This window comes from Amblyraja radiata, chromosome 5 (genome assembly GCF_010909765.2).
Source record: "Amblyraja radiata isolate CabotCenter1 chromosome 5, sAmbRad1.1.pri, whole genome shotgun sequence".
Lineage (NCBI taxonomy): Eukaryota > Metazoa > Chordata > Chondrichthyes > Rajiformes > Rajidae > Amblyraja > Amblyraja radiata.
In genome coordinates, this window is record NC_045960.1 from 115,546,332 (window position 1) to 115,556,744 (window position 10,413).

General features: G+C 38.7%; 1 protein-coding gene across 1 annotated transcript in view; it reads right to left on the bottom strand.

Moving 5' to 3' along the window:
* Window positions 1–9,791, bottom strand: part of LOC116973723 — a 29,329-nt gene extending 19,538 nt beyond the window's left edge. The window contains exon 1 of the mRNA XM_033022032.1: window positions 9,773–9,791. The gene's annotated coding sequence lies outside the window, so the exon portion shown is untranslated. The remainder of the gene's footprint in view (window positions 1–9,772) is intronic.
* Window positions 9,792–10,413: the final 622 nt, after the last annotated feature.

Below are 10,413 nucleotides of genomic sequence, written 5' to 3' on the forward strand. Positions count from 1 at the left end.
TCTAATGATGCTGTTAACAAGACAAGAGAATGCCCGTTTTGCTGTTGTCCTCTTCAGCTTGAGCTGCTCAGCTGACTTTCCAGCAACTTCATCAGCCATGTTTTATCTTGACTTAACTGTCTCTTTTCCAGGTTTCCAGATCTCCTGGCCCCGCCCGGTTTTTCACTGTCAAGTCTTTTACTGTTTCCAGATCTCCTGGTCACAGCGGTTTTTCACTGTCAAGTCTTCTAATGTTTTAAATGAAAAAAAACGTCTCCAGCTCAGAGCCCTCAGAGAAACATCTCAAAACTGCTGAAAACACAGAAAACTGAAGAACAGACCTCTGAGGTGGATTCTGGAATGGCTACAAGATCCAAGACTGAGATGGCTAAGGAGAAAAATGAAATGGAGGAGATAAAGAACTCGGTAAGAGAATTGAGAAAGGATATTGTCAAGTCTTCTAATGTTTTTGCAGATTCCCCGCTTGAAAGGGATTTGATTTATCTACCCCGAAATGATGAACTGGATTCACTCAGACCAAACACTTCTTTTCCACCTTTTATTTTCTCCTTCTTTTATTTTGGCAGATGGGGCCTTTAGCAGTTTTTTTAGCAGTTTTAGTCTTTACCAGTTTTGGTCTTTATCAGTTTTGGTCTTTATCAGTGTTGGTCTTTATCAGGTGAAAAACCGGCTGCCAATCGGGTCTGTAGAAAATCAGTCCTGCTTGCCTTTTCTGGCTATCGCGGCAGTCTTTTTGGACAGTCTTTTTGATTTACTGTTCAAGTTCTCTGCTCGCAAGTCTCTTGTGTCTTCTTCCCTGGCTTCTGGTGCTATGTGCCCTTTTGACCCCCAGGCAGAACTCGGCAGGCTGGGGTTCCGCCCACTTTAATCACTGTCTCGTGATTTCAATGTAGCATTTCACTGCACCTGTTCTTTCATTTCAGTTTGACTTGACAGATATTGAGGCTGGAAACTCAAAAATGATGGAAAATATTAATGTTAAATCGATGGAAAATATGTCAAACATTAATGCTGGTAATCAAAAAATTATTGACTGCATTGGCATTATACAAAAACGAATTGAGGATGTGCATGAAGAGCTAATGGGGAGAATTAATAAAGGGGATGAAGAATCTAAGAAGAAGTTTGAGGCTGTGCATGTAATTGTTTCTTCACATGTAACTGAAATAAAAGACATGGAAACAGTGGTTGAACAAATGGCTGAAGATATGCAGGGAATGAAGCTAGAACTAGACAGCCTCAAGAGTCAACTGGCGAAAGTTTCAGATAAATGCCTTGATCTCGAAGCTCGCTCACGACGCCAAAATCTACGAATATTGGGAGTAACAGAAGGGGCAGAGGGGAACAACGCTCGTGAGTTCACTGCCAACCTAATCAAACACGTACTCAATCTACCTGTGGAACCGGAAATTGAAGTGGCACATCGAATACCTAGATTTAAGCCAAGATCACAAGCAGATCCAGGCCACCCACGACAGATCATAGTCAAACTTCGGGACATTTCAGCACTTGAAGAGCTGATGAAAAAAATCAAATATAGAGTGAAGATGACCTTTGGAAAAGACACTATCAAACTCCTCCGGGATTATCCCTATGAGATCGTTCAAAAGAGAAGAAAGTTCGAACAGACAAGACAGATTCTCTATGGAGTTAAAGATGTCAGATGTGGCGTTTTTTATCCGGCCAGAATGCGCATTACTTTCAAGGGAAAAGAGAAAACTTTCACTAATTCGGACGCATCTTATAAATATGCCCAAGAGATTGTGGCATAAACAGAGGATTAATCACGGCAGCGGGATGATATGGACAGTTTCTTGCCTTTTATTACATCACAGAGAACACCTGAAGACAAGGGAAGAAACACCACTCTCTAAAAGTTTAAAATGGTAGAGAATTTCCACGTGCGATGGTCTAGACACCTTATGTCCTTTGGACGCTTTGGAATTCAACTCAAGGACATTCTTTGTTCAAAATGAAGGAAAGACTGATAAGCAAACCAGAGATGAACAGCAGAGCCGAATGTGGAAAACATCACAAGGACAAATGGCGATTTAAGATCTTAAAACAGCTTTACAAAATATAGAGAATTAATAATAATTAACAATACTAATATAAAAATATAAATGGAAACTAACCTGAACTATATAATGGGCAAAATGTAATAATCTGCTAATAAGACTGACTAGCTCATATATAGAGATGACAAATTTTAGAATTAAAGTAGATAATACTGAAAGGTTAAGTGTTATATAGTTTGTGTGAAGAAGGGAGGAGACTCAGGCACCTGGCATAATTCCAGGAGCCTGTTTCTGGTTAACCCTTATAGTTAATAGCTTACTATTATCAAAGATATAACTAATTATAAATAATTAGTAGCTGAAAGTGTTAGATAAATAAATAAAGTGTTAGATAAATAAATTTCACAGTAGCTGAACACAGATCGGATAAGTCTGAATGAAATATATATCTATATATATATATATATATATAGTGTAATTGGGTGAAATATAACTGATTTTGAAATGGCACCGCCTTCTTAGGGTTAGAGTAATAAAAGGAGCGGAGCTAATTGTACAACATCAACTTCGGAAGTCGAATAGATGTCGGACCCCACAGACGTGTGGGACACGCACTACAGTGTCGAATACTTCAGACACTGTAATTTTACTTGTTCAATTTTTTTTTTTATCACAATATGTCACTATTATGTGGGGTTTTTTCAAGGACAATCGCAAAAGGGATCTACCAAGGAAGTTAATAATATAAACGCCCCCCCCCCCCAAATATCCAGAGTCCTGAGGTATGGATGCACCGTAATAAATAAGGGTACTAAAATCAGAGAAAATGCAAGATGATAAACAAAAGAAAATGGGAGGAATCACACTGTGTAGCTGGAATATAAGGGGTATTAATGAACCAATTAAAAGGGGCAAAATACTAGCTCAGTTGAAATCATATAACACGGACATTTCTTTTCTACAAGAAACGCACCTTAAACATCAAGATCAGATGAGATTGAGGGCGAATTGGATAGGCCAAACATTTCACTCCTCATATACTTCGAAATCCAGAGGCACCGCAATTATTATTCGCAAAAGAATACCATTCAAATCAAAGAACATTATATCAGATAAGGAAGGGAGATACCTTATAGTTACAGGAGAGATTCATGCTACGCCAATCACTTTGGTAAACATATATGCGCCCAATTTTGATAATCCTCAATTTTTTAATAAAATCCTGAATACAATCGCAGAATTTAACTACCAAAATGTTATAATTGGAGGAGACTTCAACTGTGCTTTAGATCCGTACTTAGATAAATCGATGCAAAAACAAAGAGGTAATATGAAAACTATAACTAGTGAACTCTTAAATACATATATAAAAAATACAAATATAGCAGACGTTTGGAGGATCGCGAATCCGACTGGAAGGGAATACTCGTTTTATTCAATGGTACATAAAACATACTCATGTATAGACTACTTCCTAGTGGATACAAAACTTATCCCTTATACTATGAACCCTAAATATCACACCAATACGATTTCAGATCACTCCCCGCTAACTTTTGTTTTAAAATTGGAAGGAATCTCTACGAACAAATCGTTCTGGAGGTTTAACTCGCAAATTCTGAAAGACCCACAAGGGAGTATATATCTAAAAAAACAGATGGATCTATTTTTTGAGATAAATGATACACCAGATATATCGCCCACTTTATTATGGGAATCCTTCAAAGCATTTATTAGAGGAGTCATTTTCTCGTATCAAGCTTTTCAAAACAAAAAGAATAAAAATGAACAAAGACAATTAGAAGAACAAATCAGACAACTAGATATAGATAATGCTAAAGATCCAACTATGGATAAACATAATAAAAATTTAATACTGAAATTTAAGCTAAATAAATTATTATCAGAGAAGATAATAAGATTATTCCAAATTACAAAACAAGAACATTTTGAATTTGGGGATAAACCCCATAAACCTTTGGCACGCCAACTGAAAAAACGGGAAAAAGATCATGCAATTTTAAAGATCAAATCAGATAGAGGGGAATTATTAACACTACCTAATGATATCAATAAAAGATTTGCTCAATATTATAAGAATTTATACACATCGAAAACGCTAATAGACAATAATAAAGTTTCAGAATTTTTGGACGATTGTAACCTTCCAAAACTAGAATTGAAGGAACAAGAGGAACTGGGAGCACAAATTACAGCTAAGGAAATAGAAGACACAATAAACACACTTAAGAATGGAAAAACATGAGGACCAGACGGATTCAGTAATGAATTTTATAAATGTTTTTACGACATAGTGACCGCACGTCTACAGAAAATGTATACATACGCTTTTAAAGAACAAACCTTACCTGAAACACTAGCAGAATCAACGATCACATTAATACTTTAAAAAGATAAAGATATAGAAGAACCAGGCTCATATAGAGCTATTGCTTTGTTAAATACGGATCAAAAAATATTAGCGAAAACACTAGCTAGAAGACTAAGTCAATATGTCAGTAAATTAATAACTAAGGATCAAACGGGATTTATACCTAAGATACATTCATTTAATAACCTGAGACGTCTGTTTAACATAATGCACTCTCACAAACCTCAAGAACAAGAGTTATCTATCATTTCATTGGACGCAGAAAAAGCGTTTGATCAAGTAGGATGGGATTATATGATTAAAGTATTGCAAAAATTTCAAATGGGAGAGAGCTTCATCGCATGGATAAAATTATTATATAACAAACCCACGGCTAGAATATTAACTAATAATATACTATCCACAAAATTCCAATTAACAAGGGGTAATAGACAAGGATGTTCATTATCACCGCTGTTATTCACTCTGGTAATTGAACCTTTAGCTGAAAAAATTAGACCACACCCAGACATTTACGGTTATAATACAAAATATTCAAATAACAAAATATCCTTATACGCAGACGATGTATTACTGTATATCACAAAACCCCAAATCAGTATACCAAACATATTAAATCTAATTGAGGACTTTGGATCTTTCTCAGGATACAGAATAAACTGGAACAAAAGTGAAATTATGTCGATAAAACCGAAAGACTCAACACATCTCTTGAAATTCCCCTTTAAAATAGCCACAGAAAAATTTAAATATTTAGGAATTGAAATCACTAGAAATTATCACGGTATGTTTAATGCCAATTATAGCCCCTTACTTAAGAAACTAAATAATCTAATTAAATTCTGGAAAACGCTTCCGATGTCTTTAATAGGTCGAATAAATGCTATAAAAATGATCTTTTTACCACAAATCCTATATTTATTTCAATCAATTCCAATATATCTTCCAAAAAAGTTTTTCAAAAAACTAGACTCAGACATTACAAATTTTATATGGGATTACAAATCCCACAGAATACAAAGAGCACACCTTAGTAAACCAAAAGAGATGGGTGGTCTAGCGCTCCCTAACTTTATGTACTATAATTGGGCAGTAAATATTAAAAATATGATTCACCTGCTGGACAACTCTGCCCAGCAGGTGGATTGGATTGTAATGGAGAGAGAGGACTGCGCTCCGTGTAATACAGGAGCGACTCTCCTCTCACCAATGAATTTGAATAACAAAAATTATAATAAAAATCCAATGATACATAGTACAATTAGAACTTGGAAACAAATAAAACAGAATTTAAAATTAAGAAATCTATCTCTTTTAATGCCAATAGTCAATAACCCGTCGTTTAAACGCTCAATTATAGATAAATCATTTACACAATGGGAAAGAACGGGAATCAAAACGCTCGGAGACTTGTATGAATTAGGAAAATTATTATCATTTCAACAATTACAACTGAAATATAATTTGAAAAATAATCAATATTTTAAATATCTTCAAATCCGTGACCATCTGAAAAAATACACAAAAGACTATCATAACATGCCCCCAGACTTATTGGATGAGGCCATGAAGACAAAGGCATGAATCAGCAAATCTAATATCATACTTATATAACATTATTTTGAATATAGAAATACCTACAATCGATGGTATTAGAAGAGACTGGGAACAAGAACTAGCTATAAAAATTTCAAAAGAGAGCTGGGATAAACACTTACTATATGTGCATAAATGCTCGATCAACGTACGACATACTCTAATCCAATATAAAACATTACATAGACTATATTATTCAAAAACTAAAATAAATAAACTTTTCCCCAATGTCTCACCCATTTGTGATAAATGTCAGTCACAAGAAGCTAACATAGCGCACTCGTTTGTTTTCTGTATAAAAATTCAAAAATTCTGGAACGAAATATTTGAAATCTTCACAAAATTATTTAAAATAAAACTTGTACCAAAAGCAGAATGGATCATTTTTGGAATATCGGAAGGTAACCCCGAATTAAACGTGTTTCAAAAGAACTTACTTAATTACGGGCTAATAATGGGGAAAAAAGCTTATACTCAAATTTTGGAAAAATGCTCCAATACCAACAATAAAAATGTGGATTTCAAACATGTTCAAAACACTACACTTGGAAGAGATGAGACTCCTCCTAGCAGGCAAAGCAGACCACTTCCAAAAGACGTGGTCTGCATTTACGGAACTATTACAAGCATAAGGTGCAATAGTAATTTAAAATATAAATGGTACCAGGATCTGGTAACGGGGGGTATAAAATATTTTTTTTATAAAAACACGGTTGGTATATCCTTTTTTGCGGAGTTTTGTGTTACAATAGAGCGATTGTTTTTCCTTTTTTTTCTTTTCTTTCTAGGGTCTTATTTCCTTTCTTTACTTCCTTCTCTAATTTCTTCCCTAAGGGGCTTTCTTCTCCCAACACTTTCCTGCACCTTCACGACCCTTGCTCACTTTCCTTACTTCTTTTATTTCTACCTTTTTTAAAGCTCAAAAAACGAAGTGGTACAACAAAATGTAATAAGATATATGTGATGTGTATTAATGTAATTTACTGTACTTCTAATTAAAAAAATAACCAAAAAAAAAAACCAAAGAGTAAAATAAGATTCAACGAAATAATCCTCCCCGACTGACGGCCCCAATTAAAACATCAGTAAGTCATGAGGGTTATTTTAACACCTGCTCATCATTTAGTTCTAATGCGACTCTAGAATGTACGTTAACCTCCCTGCCTGACTGGTGCCACCACCGCATGAGGCTGGTTGACGAGAGGGAAAATGTCGGGGAGAGTCTGCTGGGCGTCCAGTCTTCAGTATAATCAACTGTTGATAGCGGTGCATGTGGCTTTCCGTTTGAAGTTCAATTGGAGAATACTTAAACAGCGTATTTGTTTGACTATTTTTTATAATTATTTATAAAAGGAAACCACTTAGATGTAGAAATCGTAAAAGAATGCATTGTCGAAGTTGTAGGTTGCGTAGACGCCGATTCTTGGTTCGATGGAAATGATTGAGCTCTCAGAAGATGACATTTTAAAACCTTAATTGACGTTAAGAAAGTTCCGATTGAAATATGGAAAAATGCAATGGAATACCCACGTCTTAGGCAACATGCATGAGAAATGCTTTCTTGCTTTTCAACCACTTATTGCTGCAAATCTACATTCTCCAACCTAACCCAAATCAAGACGCCCTTAAGGTCACAAATGACGGATACCCATCTAGAAGATCAGCTGAAACTGCGTACCTCCATGTTACAACCAAATATTCAAATGCTTTCCCACAAAAAGAAGTCACAACAAAGTCATTAGAAGGTTAGTTAACTTTAGAATTAACAAAATGTTTTCATTTTCTTAAAGTTAGTACATAGTAGTTATATTTTTACAAAATAAAGTACATTTTGAAGTATATCTAATTGACGTTTCATGGATGCGGCCTTGTTAGATTACAGCTAACTTAATGCGGCATTCCAACATGAAAAGGTTCCCCACCCCTGATGTGTTCAAAAGGGAACTGCAGATGCTGGAATATCGAAGGTACACAAAATTGCTGGAGGAACTCAGCGGGTGCAGCAGCATCTATGGAGCGAAGGAAATAGGCGACGTTTCGGGCCGAAACCCTTCTTCAGACTGATGGGGGGTGGGGAAAGAAAGAAGGAAAAAGGGAGGAGGAGGAGGAGCCCGCTAATTTACATCGGTGAGACCAAGCGGAGGTTGGGCGACCGTTTCGCCGAACACCTCCGCTCAGTCCGCCTTAACCTACTTGACCTCCCGGTGGCTCAGCACTTCAACTCCCCCTCCCATTCCCAATCCGACCTCTCTGTCCTGGGTCTCCTCCATTGCCAGAGTGAGCAACAGCGGAAATTGGAGGAACAGCACCTCATATTCCGTCTGGGGTCCTTGCGCCCTTATGGCATCAACATTGAATTCCCCCAATTTGGCTAGCCTGTGCTGTCCCCTCCCCTTCCTTCACCCTCTAGCTGTCTCCTCCCACCCTCCCATCCGCCCGCCCTCGGGCTCCTCCTCCTCCCTTTTTCCTTCTTTCTTTCCCCACCCCCCATCAGTCTGAAGAAGGGTTTCGGCCCGAAACGTCGCCTATTTCCTTCGCTCCATAGATGCTGCTGCACCCGCTGAGTTCCTCCAGCAATTTTGTGTACCCACCCCTGATGTACCTCATTCAGGTGAATATTGATTTGCGAGGGGCAGCTGTAGTTCTTTCTGTGAGCTGCAACACTCAGTATCTGTGTGCAAGTTGCTGCCTGTCTACAGCATGGATTCCAATCCTCACATTCCTCAGAACAGAACAGGGAGCGTTCTCGCCAAAGATCCCATAGCAAGCTGTAGGATCGTTGGTTCTCGCTGCTGAAACCAAGACCAACCGGTTTGACAATCTACCACTATACACTGTGAATAAAGTTGTTTTTATTTCCTGTTAACTCTTTCTGCTGATAGCGATACAGTAACATGGATATGATTTGAATATAACCTGCAGGAATTCTGTCTGCGGCAATGCTGGAAAAGTCTGTCGTCCTCCTGCCCCTGTTACTCACTGCGGTTATTTATTATATAAAGACTGGTGACAGAACTCTCCTCTCCAGAGGTCAGTTCAGATGTCTCGACCCCCCCCCCCCCCCCCCCCCCCCCCCGCGTGAGGGATTATTTCAACATGGATACAATCTGAAACCAGCTAAAGCCACATACATGAACTGTTGTGTTGAAACGGAGAACACGTCTCTCTTGGTGGGTTGTTTTAGTTTTGGTCGGATAATCTCGGGCTGATTTCTCGGGTGCGGGATGAAGACGGACAATCGACCAACGTAGAGTGTTTCACCCGGCAATGAGCTGAAGAGTTCACTCTCCACTCATCGTCCAGGAACTGTTGGAACCGGATCACAAACCCGCTTAGCTGGGATTACAGTGTAACTGGAAAATGCCAGTGGATTAGAATGGGTTAAATCCAATGATCCAAGTCTCACTTGGTTCCCAGTGACTACTCAGTAATGTGTCTGTGGGACCGGCCAACACCCGGCCTTGGCAGCTACTGGGGGCAACAGCGGGCAGAACGACTGGGAAATATGTTTGGCGGGATGCCGCAAACAGAATTCCGACAGGTTGTGTTAAAATCCGGATCTGTTCCTGCATTCCCAGCAGCAGAAAGGGTTAACTAGAATTGACTCCAGCCCGAGGTTGTGGAATACAGCAATCCCGGTTCCACCCACTCTCACAGAGGGACCGGGCCACTGGTCCAGGACAGGTCAGGTCAGGTTAAAAAGCGGCAAGAAGTGGAGTGGGCCAAATGGAGGAAACGTAGGCAGCAACATCAAAGCAAACCTTACCTCACCATCACATGTATGTTCTGCCTGGATTTCCGTGTAGATCTCACAACTTCTTCCTTTACTATTCTATTCGGACCAATGGGGAGGGTGTTTTTTGTTTTAATTCAACAAATCCCAAGCTGTGAATCTGATCACCCCATTCATTGGGAGTTTCCCAGCTCCACCCTGTGTGTAAATGATGCTGCCTAAAGATATGATCTGTGGTGCTGGCCGGCCGGCCGCCCGCAGCAGCACGAGTTTCAGCTCAAACATCCCTCCCTCTTCTAAGGAATGCAGGTGTTGGAATCCATCCCGAGTACAAGCAGGCAGAGAGAGACACACCCACACCCATACCTCTGAGTCTCACACATCGACCGCCCGCATCTCCTAAATCAATCACAGATGCGTCAGCTTATTAATTGTAAGCATTAAACGCTGTGAGACTGTTTAAACGTAGGCAGAACCATCACGTTGATTATTGCAATGTCTTTCTGTCTTTATTTCAAATCCACCCAGGTCATTTCTATCTGAGGTACATGCCCACACTGGTATATAGGTGAATGGAACAGCACACTAGCTTATAGTTATCCAGCTATTTTCACATTTAGCTATCAAGGTAGCTATTTGCTATATATCTTATTGTTTAAGAAGGAACTGCAGAT